Source organism: Stegodyphus dumicola, chromosome 3 (assembly GCF_044657685.1).
Source record: "Stegodyphus dumicola isolate Sdum_Otavi_A_Nest chromosome 3, ASM4465768v1".
Classification (NCBI taxonomy): domain Eukaryota; kingdom Metazoa; phylum Arthropoda; class Arachnida; order Araneae; family Eresidae; genus Stegodyphus; species Stegodyphus dumicola.
Genome location: NC_140770.1, coordinates 228893520 through 228908169, shown reverse-complemented (window position 1 = coordinate 228908169; position 14650 = coordinate 228893520). Strand labels below are relative to the sequence as shown.

Below are 14650 nucleotides of genomic sequence, written 5' to 3'. Positions count from 1 at the left end.
AACGAAGCCAGTAATGAATGGTAGTTCGAAACCACTGAATGCTGCATTGATATGATGGATAATCTCTATTATAATAGTAAACACAGTCCCATCCCTTCAATACTTTTATTGCTATTGCACTAAACATGCCAGTGGGTTTGATCTGAATGATGATAATATTCATCTTCTTTTGATTATGCTTATCACATATATGAAATCCAGTGGCATGCCATGGTTTTTACTGAAGGGGATTAGACATGATGATGAGCCTGTCTAGGCACAGTTGGGCACATACAAAGGTCTTAGAGAGATTAAGTTCAGTTCTAGTGTTTATTTATGTTCACAGAAATCCTATTCACTTTCGGCAGTGGTCATTTTAAGGAGGTGATCATTATGAGAAGATTTATTATATTTTGTAGATAAAGACTAATGAGTACAATGATGGTTAAAATGCTCTGACAAATAGAGCACAATGCCAGCAAAACGGTTACAGCCGAAAACATCGTGGACGAAAACGTCGCGGAGAAAACAATGCAAGGCAAAAACGTCGTGCTACAAAACATCGTGGGAGAAAACATCGCAGCTCTAAAACATCGTGGTACAAAACATCGTCGTCGAAAATAAAGCGGTTCAAAAACTTCGCAGTTTAAAAATATCGTGGTAAAAAATAAAGTGCCTACAAATCATCGCATGACGATGACATGGCAGACATGCTTTTTTCAGGTTTTAATGACCGTAAATGGATATTCCCATTATGATTTGTGAGCGCAAGATGTGAAGAAGGATAATTTTTACTTTCACATTTTTTTATTAACTAATAAATTTTTGCTGAAAAAGTAAGAAGGAAACTTAATTAAATGCAACTTACGGATTATACTTTTTATGAAAAATTACCAGTAAAAACTATAAAAAATGATTTATTAATGGTCTTTGTTAGTTAACTATGTCGGTTTAAAATTCTATTAAGTGTTATAAGTTGCATTAATTTTCTATGCTTAAGTTTCTTTCTTATTTTCTCAGCAAAAATTTATTAGTTAATATAAAATATGAAAAACAAATTATCTTTCTTTCCATCTTGCGCTCACAAATTATTATGGGAATATCTATTTACAGTTCTTAAAGTCTGAAAAAAGCATGTCTGCGATGTTATAGTCACGCGATGATTTGTAGATACTTTATTTTTTAACCACGATATTTTCGACGATGATGTTTTCAAACTGTGAAGTTTTTGAACCGCTTTATTTTCGACGACGATGTTTTGGAACTGAGATGTTTTCTCCCGCGATGTTTAAGAACTGCGATGTTTTCTCCCACGATGTTTTGTAGCACGACGATTTTACCTTGCGTTGTTTTCTCCGCGACGTTTTCGTCCGCGATGTTATCGGCAGACACCAGCAAAACAGGCTACTTTTTATTAATAATTTTGAAATTATATAATATTCCTTTTTGGAATAATGGGCATAATGTTTTATGCTTGTATAAATGAGAACATGTGGAGTAGGGATACCTTTTGCTTAGCTGCCATCTGTGAAATATGTAAAATCAGGAGGTTCAATCATAAAATTTGAGAGTTTCTGGGAATTTTCATGCTATGTGGCAATACTATTTAAAAAAAAAAAAAAAACTCAAAATTTATTTAATTCGCTTTATAACGCAATTCAGATTATTCAGGTGTTTATAATGATTCTGGCATAAATTTTATGGTCTTTGCTTAATTTCATTTGGGGGGGGGGTAATTTAAGTAATAAGCAGTTTTGTTACACTTTTATAATAAGAAAATTCTCAGTAGGGAAAGAGAGAAATTTATCAAAGTATTTTTAAATATAGTAAAAATAAAATTAATAATTGATACATATACTATTGTGTGGATAAACTTAGTAATCTACCACATAATTGTAAGATACTTTCACCTTTATCGTGGGCCTTTGTATGTAATTGGAATCACATTCAAGTAGCAATCTGGAGGCCTGGAATTCAAATCCCATCCCGGCACTCTACATTTTTTTTTTGTCTCTTGCTTCTAAAAAGTAAAAAAATGCTCTATAGTGGTGTAAACTATAATGTGGTTGACAATAACTCATCTCTGTCAGAATTTGGAGCCAGGTCCAAACACCCTGTGCTTTTATGGTGTAATTGGAAGCACATCTGGCTAGCATCTGAAAGGTCCAGAGTGTGAATCCTGGTGAAATCATTGTATATGTTTTATGTTTTTTGTTCCAAAATGGATCTAATGACCATTTTAAAAGAACTTAAAATTTATTTAATTCACTTTATAACACAATTCAGTTTATTCAAGTGTTTATAATGATTCTGGCATAAAATTAAATACAAATATTTAATGATTAAATATTGTTTGAATCTTCATAAAAGTGTTATAAATGTCTATAGTATATTAAGGCAATTTGATCTAAAATTTAATAAAAAAAAATGTGCTGAAGATCACTAAGGATAGTAGAATGAAATTTATACAATTTAAGCTTCATTAATTTAGTAATTAAACTTTGCAAAGTTTAATTTTATTGCTGAAAACACTTTCAGTAGTAAAAGCTAAAAATGAAGAATTGGGAAATTAGGCAGTTAGATCGTTAGATGTGTCAAAAACCGAGAGAGTTTTCATCTATACTCCGATCGTTATTCTTGTAACGTTTGGAAACATATTATGCCTCAAAAAAACTTGACAGACAAACAGTCAGGACTAAGGGTTATACAAAGATAGTTGATGAGCATGCTGTCATAAAATGGTATCAGCTGTTATTTGTGCATGCTCTGTTGTCGTTTCTTGTATGAGGACTAGCTCTTTGTACTGCTTTCTTCTCCATAGTTTAAACTTTTTGCATCAGCGTATGTTATTTCAAATTCTCTCATGCACCATAAAAACGCTTTTATGAAGAAGAAACTAAAATATAGCATTAAAATTTAAATTAATTTTGTTTTGAAAAGTCATGAAGAAATCAAAGTTTCTTATAACCTACAGCCATTAGTTAACAGCAAATGTAAGGCAATTAGGAGAACAGGTGAAAGCCAGGTAGTCAGTGTTTTCATAGAACTAGCGAGACCCAAGCTCTTCCTATTCTTGCATAAATCTGACTATTTTTGAATAGCTTACAGTATAAAAAGAGGTAATGCAGAGGCTGTTCACACATTTTTTAGATGATGTGTATTGTATTCACAAAACTAAATTACATAAAATTCTTGTGTTTTAAATGTTTTATTTGACATCCCTTATTCTGAACTATCTTTCAACACCACAATTTCCAGGGTAATAATGCCTTTTGAAGTGGCAGAAGAGGTATTCTATCCCATTCCTCCCGAACAGCTTTCCAGAGTCCTGTTAGGGTTTTGGGACAACATTTGGATAATGCAGTTTTTAAAAGTCCGAAAGCACAAAAATCCATAGGTGACACATCAGGAGATTTAGTAGGGATATCAGTGAAGGGTATGGCCTTATTACCAGTTTTTTGTTCCATTTCTTTTAGGAAATTTACAGTGGATTTTGATATGTGACTTCTAGCTTTGTCGTGATGGAGTCTCACAGATTGATGGCACTGTGGGTAAAGCGATGGTATTTCATTCAGAAAAATTGGTGATAAAATATGTTCTTGATAGTATTTGGAGTTAATCTTGACATTTGTTTTTGCACTCTCTTTATTTTTAACTTCCCATTATAAGAAAAACCAGCAACAATCATGAATCCCTTAGAAAAACTTTCTTTTGATTCTTTGAACCATGTACTTAAATCTTTTTCTCCCCTTTTATGATAATAAAGCGGCCCACCAGCGGCCAAGCGGTAAAGACGCTGAACACTGGTAGTTCGGTCTGAGGTTCGAATCCCGCAAATGGGCTGGCTGCATGGCCGTTTTCGTGGTTTTCCCCATGTGTAACGTGTATACGAGCCAGTTTCCCTTAGAAAGTCCTCCACGAAAGGCATCCCTCCCTTTAGGCAGATAGCCCTCGTGTGCTTTGCCATAATTAAATACACCTTACACCTTTATGATAATAAATGGCTCTTTTTTGTTACAGTCATTTAAATACACCCACGCTTCATCTATTGTGACAATTGTTTTCCATTTCTATATAAGTGTTTCTCATATAGAAATCTGCAGTGTGTCCTGCGTTGAGCGATATGCTTTGGAAGAAGGCGATGCACATTGCTTTTTTTCGCTTTCTTAAGATTTAAATCAACGTTTATCATTTTGTTTACAGTGGACACCGAGCATTTTAATGAATTTGCAACTGTCCTTTGACTAGGGGAATTTTCTTTTAACATTAAACAATGTACCTTTGCAATAGTCGAAGATGTCCGTTTTTCCCGATGATATTACCTATTGACGCTTTAGATATCACAAAACCATGACTCTCACATCGTTTTTGGATAACGAAGTATGCATATTTCTCTTCGGAAAGAGCTAAATGTAGCCTTCGAACCACTGCTTTGTTAAATTCGCCATTTTGAATAAAAACAAAACTTTCAAGCCACAGATGATAATTTTGACTTTTAAAAACACAGTACAATTGCAATTACTTCTTTTGCAGCAAACGATTTTTTATTACCGCTTACCAAAATCGTCTAGAAAATGTGCGAACAGCCTCTGTATGATGTTCTTTTAATGCTTTTGAATGCTGGATATAAATATACTTGTATTAATGTGTAAAATGTTAGGGGAGCAGCCTAGTCCCTAGTCCATTTATGGCACGCCACTGCTGACATCTATTATAAAATTTTTCATAATTCTCAGTTTGTTATTCATATTCTGATTATCAGTATGCTGTTGATAATGTGGTTATTATTATTAGAGTATTAACTTTGAAAAGTTAACTGAGGAAATCAAAATAATGTTATGTATCACAGAATAATATAATAATGTATTGTTTTGTAGTTTGATAAGAGAGAAGTATTTTAGTTTTGTTATATATTTTGTTTTTGACTGTCTCTTGTACTTGTTCGAATAGATGCACGGCTTTGACATATTCACTTCAATTAAAAATGAAATTTTCTGAAATTTGTGAAGTTTCTGAAAATATTAAAAAGTTATTTTTCATTCATTTGTAACGTAGGCATTTAATTATGGAGTATAGTAAAATTTTAGAGAAAAATATTCATTTTTTCATATGAACATTTTTTTTCAAATTTTATGAAAATATGAAAAGAAACATTTTTAATAATATGAAAGAATAAGATTTTTAAATTTCACATACTATTTACCATACATAAACATTAAAAACAATAACACAAAGGAAAAATTTATATTTATTTCTCTAAAGTCTTAACCCATTAGCCACTGGTGTTGTGTTGATGCAACGGTCAAAATAAATGCGTATATAAATATAACTACCTAAGATATTTTATACCAGCAGATGATTTTGTGTAGGGAATATTATGAAGATTATTTCTATAAAAAAATATTTGCCTTCAACAATCATTTTGTTTATAGTAATTAATCTCATACTTTAAGCAAAATTTTCGATCAGGTATTTTTGCTGAAAATATTTAAAGAAAGAATCGCCATCTGAGTGATCTATTTTTAGTCAAGGTCCCCATTTATCAGAACATTACATCACTCAGATGTTTATATTTGTGTTGGGAAGGAAGGGAAAACAGGTGTTGCGCTGACGCAACGTCAGCAAGAAACAGGTAGTCACTCATTTTTCACTCATTTCTTTCGATGTTCTCGTTCATGCTCTGGTTGTTTAAAAATGCCTAGAACGAGGTATCTTACATTAAAAGAAGCTCTTCAAAGATTTTTTGATGAAGAAACAGATGATGATAATATTAAAAATGACCAGAATGAAACTGATATTGTTGCTGTTCTCCAGAAATTGCAGAAGCTAGTGACGAAGAAGAAAGGAATGGCAATGTTTTAAATAATGATAATGATATTTTACCAAATGATACTGCTGGGGAAGTTGAAATTCACGTAAGAAGTAAGTTTCAGCCTTCTAAAAGCAGTTATAGTCATACAAAAAAGTTTAAAAAGCAGAAGACTGAAATCTTGAAGTGGATAAAAAAGGAACTGTTAGTTATGTCTCAGGAAGAGCATGAAGAAAGAGATAGAAGAGAAATTATAAAAGACAAAATACAAGGTAAATCTAGTGCACAGATTTTCGAATTTCTTTTTGGTTTAGACATTTACTCTCTTCTTGTTGAACAGACAAATATATAGGCTGAGGAAAAAAAATGCCCAGAATTTATTGCATCTGAAGCCTATATGAGAAGATTTATCAAAATATTATTGCTTACAGGATATAATTTTTAACCTTGAGAAAAAATGTATTGGTCTTTTGATAAGGACATTTCTGTTCCTGTTGTACGAAAATCGATATCATGTTTGCAGTACAGGAATATGAAGCAGAATTTGCATTTGACAATTGTCAAATTGACAATACTGATAAATTATATGAGGTGAGGGGTCCGTAACACTTAGCCGACAACCACTAAACCGCACCAGTTAGCCGACACGGACACTTGGCCGACAGGTCATTTAGCCGACACGGACAGTTAGCCGACAAGACATTTAGCCAACAAGGACATTTAGCTGACAAGACATTTAGCCGACAAGACATTTAGCCAACAAGGACACTTAGCCAACAGAACATTAGCCGACACGGACAGTTAGCCGACAGGACAGTTAACCGACAGGATACTTAGCCGACAGGACATTTAGCCGACACATAGAATTCGCCGTCAGGGCATTTAGCTACGGGACAGTTAACTGTGAAGATATTTAGTCAATAGGACACTAAGCCGACAGTGACGTTTATCTGACGCGTACCCAATAATTATTTAAATTTACAATCAATTACAAAGTTTCTCGACTTCTCCATTAAGTTCAATATTTATTTTTTTCACTTATCAGTAAAATTCAGTTTTCGATTCTTGAAGATCTCATACGTGCTTTTAATTATTGTGTTAATTTAGCATTGTTTTATATGTATCGTGTTGTTTGGTGTATATTGGCTAAATTGAAAAAGCGCTCAAATTTCTCGTCAGGGAATATGAATTAAATTTCGAAAGGAATAAGAATTTTTTTAGCTAAGTATGGCGGTCCCTTTCAATTTCCATGTTAAAATGTAATTGTAATTACATTTTAATATGGGATCTTCAAAAATTATCCATAAAGCTTCTTTATTTAATCAACTTTCACATCATTAATAATTTTTCTTGTTTACCTAATGATATTAATTTTCCATTCTTGCTCTTCAAATGCTTTCAAATTTCTAATATATTTACGTTTCATTACTATTTTGCTCATCACATCCTGTTACATTCCTTCCCTTAAAAAATTGTTTGGCTTCTCCCACTAATGAAATTTCCTTTCCGTGTCATGAAAAATTTGAATAATTCAATAAAAAATATTGTTATTCTTTAATTATATTTTTTCAAAGAAACATATGGCGGTGAGGGTTAGTTAAGCAAATATATTTTATTTTGTTATTAAAAAATATTAAAAAAGTGAATTTTTAAGACTAGCAAAGGTATAAATTATTTGTGACCTCTATAATTGCACCATCCTTGAGATAAAAATTCTGAAACATTTTATTGATCACGCTTCTCGCTTAAAATACTTACTTAGGTTAATGTTTTTAGCCCTAAACTTTAGCCAACACGGACAGGATACTTAGTGCATAATGTTTAATTTAGAAGTAAAATATTCTTTAAGGTTTTGTTTTATTCATAACTGAAGCTGTAGAAGGACATGGTGATGCTACATGTTAATGGGAAAAATTTTGATGCCCATTTTTCTGAATGTATTAATAAAGTTCTAGCTTAAAAAGGCAATTTTTATTGGAAGAGACTGGTTATATATTAAGTAAAACGGTCAATATTTCTGTTAGACTCAGCAGCTGCCGAGCGGTAAAGTCACTGAACAATGGCAGTTCGGTCCGAATTTGAATCCGGCGAACAGACAGGCTGTTTTCGTGGTTTTTCCCATGTGTAACATGTATACGAGGCAGTTTTCCATAGAAAGTCCTCCATGAAGGCATCCCTCCCCTTAATCAAATAGCCATCTGGCATTGCCGTAATTACATAAACCAAACTTACTTCTGTTAGGTGGCCTTTAAACCAAAAACGAGAAAGAGAAGGAATGAAAGAGGGGGGGGGAATGAATAAAAAATGAAATGAAAATATATACATTTTTAACAGATATTGAAAAAAGTTATATTTTATAAGAAAAACATCAATATAACATATTATATTGCAAATTACACATCGTGACTTTCAAAACATAGTAAATAATATTACCTATTTACATGACAGATATAGTTAAATCTAGCATTGTTAGATGGCACTACATTACGGTGACTTTTCACGATGTGTTGCTTTGCTCCGCCCTACTTTGTGGTCTACTCTGCAGCTTCAGTTATAAATAAAACAAAACCTTAAAGAATATTTTACTTCTAAATTAAACATTATGCACTAGTTTAGGGCAATAAACATTAACCTAAGTAAGTATTTTAAGCGAGAGGCATGGTAAAAAAATATCACAATATTTTTATCTCAAGAATGGTGACATGAACTGCAAATTATAGTCACAAATAATTTATACCTTTGCTTGTCTTACAAATTCACTTTTTTAAATTGTTTCTAATAACAAAATAAAATATATTTGCTAAACTAACCCTCACCACCATATATTTCTATATGAAATATAATTCAAGAATAACAATAATTTTTAATGCAATATTCAGATATTTCAAAACGGTCTACTCCTACTGCGCTGAGGACAGCAGCCAGTTAAGTCTAGCCTATGATGTCTCTCGAGTAACTGCGCTTCGTAACACGAAATGAATGATCCCACCTTACTCCGGATTCTCGCACGATAGTCCTACAACCAAGTTATGCCTAAACAGTATCTGCCAAATAACTACAATTGCTCCCTATGAATATAATTGCTCATCACCTCCTGTTTTGCTAAAATGGTATTTGAATGCGCCCGAACTTAATGCTAGCACAGAAAAAATTATGCTCAATAATTTCACTTGCTATATACAGGGTAAGGCAATGCTTGGATACATACTACATCTGCGACTGTGTCACTTCATAGGACAGGGAAAGGAAATTTCATTAGTGGGAGGAGCCAAACGATTTTGTAAAGGAAAGAATGTAACATGATGTGATGAGTAAAATATTAATGAAATGTAAAGATATTAGAAATTTGAAAGCATTTGAAAGAGCGAGATTGAAAAATTATTATTAAGGAACAAGTAAACAAGAGAAATTATTAATCATGTGAAAGTGTTCAAAAGAACCCAGTTGATTAAATGAAGAAAGATTATGGATAATTTTTGAAGATCCCGTATTAAAATGTAATTAAGTGAACGTCGTACTTAGCTAAAAAAATTCTTTTTTTATTTCAAAATTTAATTCATATTCCCTGACGAGAAATTTCAGTGCTTTTTCAATTTGGCCAATATACACCAAACAGCACAATACATATCAAGCAATTCTAAATTAACACAATAATTAAAAGCACATATTATATCTTTAAGAATCGAAAACTGAGTTTTACTGATAGTGAAAAAATTAATTTAAATATTGAACTTATGGAGAAGTCGAGAAATTTTGTAATCCATACTAGGTTTGAATAATTCTTGGGTACGTGTTAGCTAAACTTTGTCACTGTCGGCTGTTAACTAAATGTGTTGACAGTTAAGTGTCCCATAGCTAAATGTCCTGACGGCTAACTGTCCGTGTCGGCTAAATGTCCTGTCGGCTAACTGTCCATGTCAGCTAAATGTCCTGTCAGCTAACTTTCCGTGTCAGCTAAATGTCCTGTCGGCTAACTATCTTGTCGGCTAAGTGTCTGTGTCAGCTAAATGACCTGTCGGCTAAATGACCTGTTTGTTAAATGTCCGTGTCGGCTAAATGTCCTGTCGGCTAAGTGTCCTTGTCGGCTAAGTGTCCATGTCGGCTAAATGTCCTGTCAGCTAAGTGTCCATGTTGGCTAAGTGTCCTTGTCGGCTAAATGTCTTGTCGGCTAACTGGTGTCGGTTAAGTGTCCCGTCGGCCAAGTGGTTGTCGGCTAAATGTCTGCGACCGTGAGGTGAGACCATATCTAAACTTACTAAATATCACCACTTTTTACTACTGGAAATATAGTCTCTTTTAGATTTCAGACGCGAGAATGTATTATTCTTTTTGCAAACTCCTATTGAGAGTGTAGAATTAGCCAGAAATAGATCAGCAAGAGGAAGACCTAGTAAATTCAGCATTCAAAAACCATTGCATGGAGATGGTAGTCATTTTATCGTGAAGTCTTTTGATAACAAAAGACTTTGTTGTAAAGAGTACAATAGCCAGACTGTTTATAGATGCAAAGTATGTAATGTAGCTTTACATCATGACTGTAATCAAGCTTTTCATGCTTGAATCTTTCAATTGAAATAAAATCTATATTTATAAAAGAAATACAATGTATATTTTAATATTAAATTAATTACAAGTAAAGTGATTTGTAGATTTATAAAACGTTATACAGCTAAAAAGTAATCCTGCGCTCCACTCAAAAGAAACATCACACGAGTACAATCCTACTCACTAAACATCCGTAGTCTTATTCCGCTGATGTTGCGCGAACGCAACACTCGCTTTTTCCACAGGTAAGAGTATTTTTTTAATTTTCAATGTAAATTCATGTTATAAATGCTTAATTTAATATTTGTTATTATTTTCATGAGAAAAGAAACATTCCTTGTAGTTTTGGTGGTTAATGTTGTTAAAATTTCTATTGGTTGTACTTTTTAACACTTTTTTGACAGCTATAACACATTTCTTCTCATTATCACTGAACATATCTTGGGGCTAATAATTAAAACAATCAAGTATGATGAACACCAGTATATTAATGAAGTAACACACAAAAGAAACAATAAAAGTGAGAGAGTTTTTAAAACTGCATTGCTCGCCCGAAGCATTCCAAGTTCTAACTAATGTTTGTTAGTTAGAACGTTGATGCAGCATTCAGTGGTTACTGAATATTGCATTTATTTACCCTTATTTACCCATTATATAGATGAGATTTAAATTAATGTAATTAACAGTTAATTAGCCAAAATGCAGTCACCTGCTGGCATAAGATCGTCTGCTCATATTGGATAATATAAATATTTGAAAAATTTGCATTCAAATTTTTGCACAATTTACAAACGGAAATTTTACACACAATTAATCTTACACAGTATATTGAATGAAATTAGCCACTTTATTTTTAAGAAAAACTAAGCTAAGTAAATATAATACCACTAACACATATTCATTAGCATTTCAAGCGACAGTAACATAAGCACGCAGTCTTCGAACGTGAACAATTGCGAACGCTTGGATGAAATCCAACATGAGCGCTTGGACGAAATTCCCTTTTTCCCTCTGTCATTCCGAAAACCGGGCGATGAGCAAAAGTGAGGTTTGGGGTCTAGACGCTTGTTATGCAATCTGTTAATGAGACTGAAAGAATTGGGCAGTCATTAATTTACGTAATTTTTCATATCAAGTCATTTGTGAGTATAGTCTGCCTTTCTATATTTTTAATACCAGATTTTATTCTAGAAATGAAATATTTTTTTCCTCCAACTTCCACCTAGAATTTTTGGTCTCCACATTGGTGTCAAAATTTAAAATTCTGCATCATCATATTCACAAACAGGCTAATGTACATATAAATTACCAGGGTTCGTACGGTACTTAAGAGTCTTTAAATTTTTTGGAATGGATTTTTTGTCCTTAAAAGTCCTTAATTTGGGCCAAAATCAGCAGAAGGTCCTTAATTTTAATCATCTGAAATTTCTGTCTGTTTTTACGACTGCCATTTTGAGTGTGAATTAGCATTTTGGAGGAATATAATAATAACACATCTGATGGGAAATCCGCCTGTGCCGCACACTGCTGCAAGAACCAATGACAGAAATCAACTCAAAGAGGGTAATCTATCTCTTGCAAGGCTTGGACTCTGACTCTGCAAATGGTATGGGTGCAAACCATTTTCATTTAATAATCTGCAAATGGTGGAATGACTCAGCTGCAGATGACGTGCAATAGCTCTTGTACTTGTCTGAGGTGATTCATGCACTATGATCAAGATGGATTCTTCAATGCGAGGTTGTCGCACACTTCTTCTTCCACTCCTAGTGTCAGAGGTGGCTTGAAATGACCTGCTTTCACACAGACACCAATGCAACCTCTCGAACATTGTGTGCTTTGGCATACGCCTGTTCGGAAATCATTCTTGATACAACCGTAGCGTTGCTTTGCCTTTCCCATTAGCAGCACCCTACATGAGATGCATGTCAGCTTTTTCCCTGTACGTAAACTCACACATCACTCTTGACAGCAGTGAACATTTATTATGAGTACTGTATTGCTGCAAAGAAGCACTTTGCATTGATTTTGTACATAAACACATTTTCCTCTCGTGTCGTTTTTTTGCGTTCCTTTAGGCCCTACATTCCTATACAAAAAGGCGCATGTTTTAGTACACTCCACCACCCCTCCAAGTTTGTCCCATGATCTATGAAACACCCTGTATATACAAAACAACTTATCACCTCTGGTGCTTTAATGGCTTATTGGAACCTTAAGTATATTAACTGGGTTACAACCCCTGGAACTCTACACAAAGCTATGACATTGACTGCATTAAGCAGAGCCTGACTGACTTTCAACACTTGCCAACCGTGCCTACATAAGGCTTTTCAGGTTTGTTCTAATCAGCAGGTCTCTCTCTAGACAAGCAGCAGACGTGATAACATTCATTCTTTTGTTATGAATCATGCTGATTATGATCTTACTTCTCATTTTAACCTATGCCATTTGACATAAAATCTACCTGCTATTTACTTAACTTCTAGACCAGCGGTTCTCAGCCTTTTCACTAACGTGTACCATCTAAACAAAAATTGAAAACCTTTAGTACCACCACCACTCTTGAACAAACTCATATCACATAAGTTTAAGAGTATTAGAGAAAAAACTCAATCAGGATGTTGGGGTTTTAATTTTTGAAATAAATAGTTAAAAATACTTGCTTCTTTGTGTACCACCTATTTTTTTTGTGTACCACCAATGGTACTCATACCACCGGTTGAGAACCTCTGCTGTAGACTGACCAAGTATGTGACAAAATGAGACATAAAAAAAATCAACATAAAGCTAACTATTAGTAAAATGTAAATGTCCCTTATCTTCTTTCAAATATGTCCAACCTATTATAAGTGTAAAATATTTAATGCTACTTGATAAACTGCATGAAGTTTATTTTATTCTCAAAATTATTAATAATTATGTTAATTAATTCATGTTTAGTAATAATGCATACTACTTAGTTTTTTTTTTTTTTTTTTTTTTTTTTTTTTGCAGAAATGTGTAAGAACCCTGTAAATAGCGCTTTTGTGTCGTAATAGACTTTTGGGAATAAAAAGGGAAGGGCCCGAAATATATCTGAAGACAATGCAAAATGTAACAGAGCTCCACCTAGTAGTAACCCTAAAAGACCATACACAGTAGAGGAAAAAAAATATGCTTCTTTTCCCCACCCTTGCAACAGTTGATAAGTAAAATACTGAAGTCAGGCAGAATATATATATATACTAAAGGTCAGAAGCCTGAAACTGTGCTCATTTCAAAATTAATTGACATAAGGTGCCATCTAGTGGTCTTCAAAGCATTCCAGCTTAAAATGTGTATACGTGTTGCTTATCCCCTGAATTCAGTCTCTAGTGATGCATGGATGGAAGGCCCGGCTGTGAGAGACGTTCTTGGGGTACGCGTATATGGGATGCCTGTCCAGAAAGCATTATACTGCATCTGTTAGCTAAATTTTTATAATTATTAATTTTAGTCTGTACTTTCATAAACTTTCTTTCAGAATATGATATTTACATTATAAAGAAAGTAAGAGAACAAAATATTGTAAATTATCATCTAATATGTACAAATAATAAAAAAAAACCCTCATGACTAATAAAGGCAGTTATTCAGGAGGTTAAGACACATAAAGCAGATATAAACTCTTTGCTTGATTCTGGACACTGTATGTGCTTTTCTTTTTATAACGTAGGAATCCAGTCAAAAGTTAATCAAATCAGATCAAACAATTTCTTTATCATGTCACGTGCCCAGATTACAATAAAAAATAATCTTTATTGTAAGAATTTGTACAATTAAATAGTACATGATTGTGCTAGACATGACTGTAATATATAACAAAAAAAAAAAAAAAATGGGGAACATCATTTTCTTTAAATAGATAAATAATTTTTTTTTTTAAATTCTTTAATTGTGCTGCTGTGACAAGGAGAAAATTGTCAGTTGTTTGAAAGAATTTGTGGAGAGGGAATGCAATGCTCTGCATTGAAGATGACAAATCTCCCCCTATTTCTAAGCAGAAATGCTGAGCGAACAGGTGAATAAACTGTGAATGCTAAGTGAACATGTGAATGGTTTATATGTTTACGGCAAAGCATTGAGGGCTATCTGCCTAAGGGGAGAGATGCCTTCGTGGAGGACTTTCTAAGAGAAACTGTCTTATATACACATTACACATGGGGAAAACCGCAAAAATGCCCATGCAGCCAGCCTGTTTGTGGATTCAAACTTTGGACCGAACTACCAGTGTTCCAACGACTTTACCGCTCGGCTGCTGGTGGACCCAAACAAGGCCGGATTTACACTTGATAA

General features: G+C 33.5%; 1 protein-coding gene across 1 annotated transcript in view; it reads left to right on the top strand.

The window, feature by feature from the left end:
- Nucleotides 1-14650, top strand: part of Mkk4 (dual specificity mitogen-activated protein kinase kinase 4) — a 97691-nt gene that overhangs the window by 45919 nt on the left and 37122 nt on the right. The window lies entirely within an intron of this gene.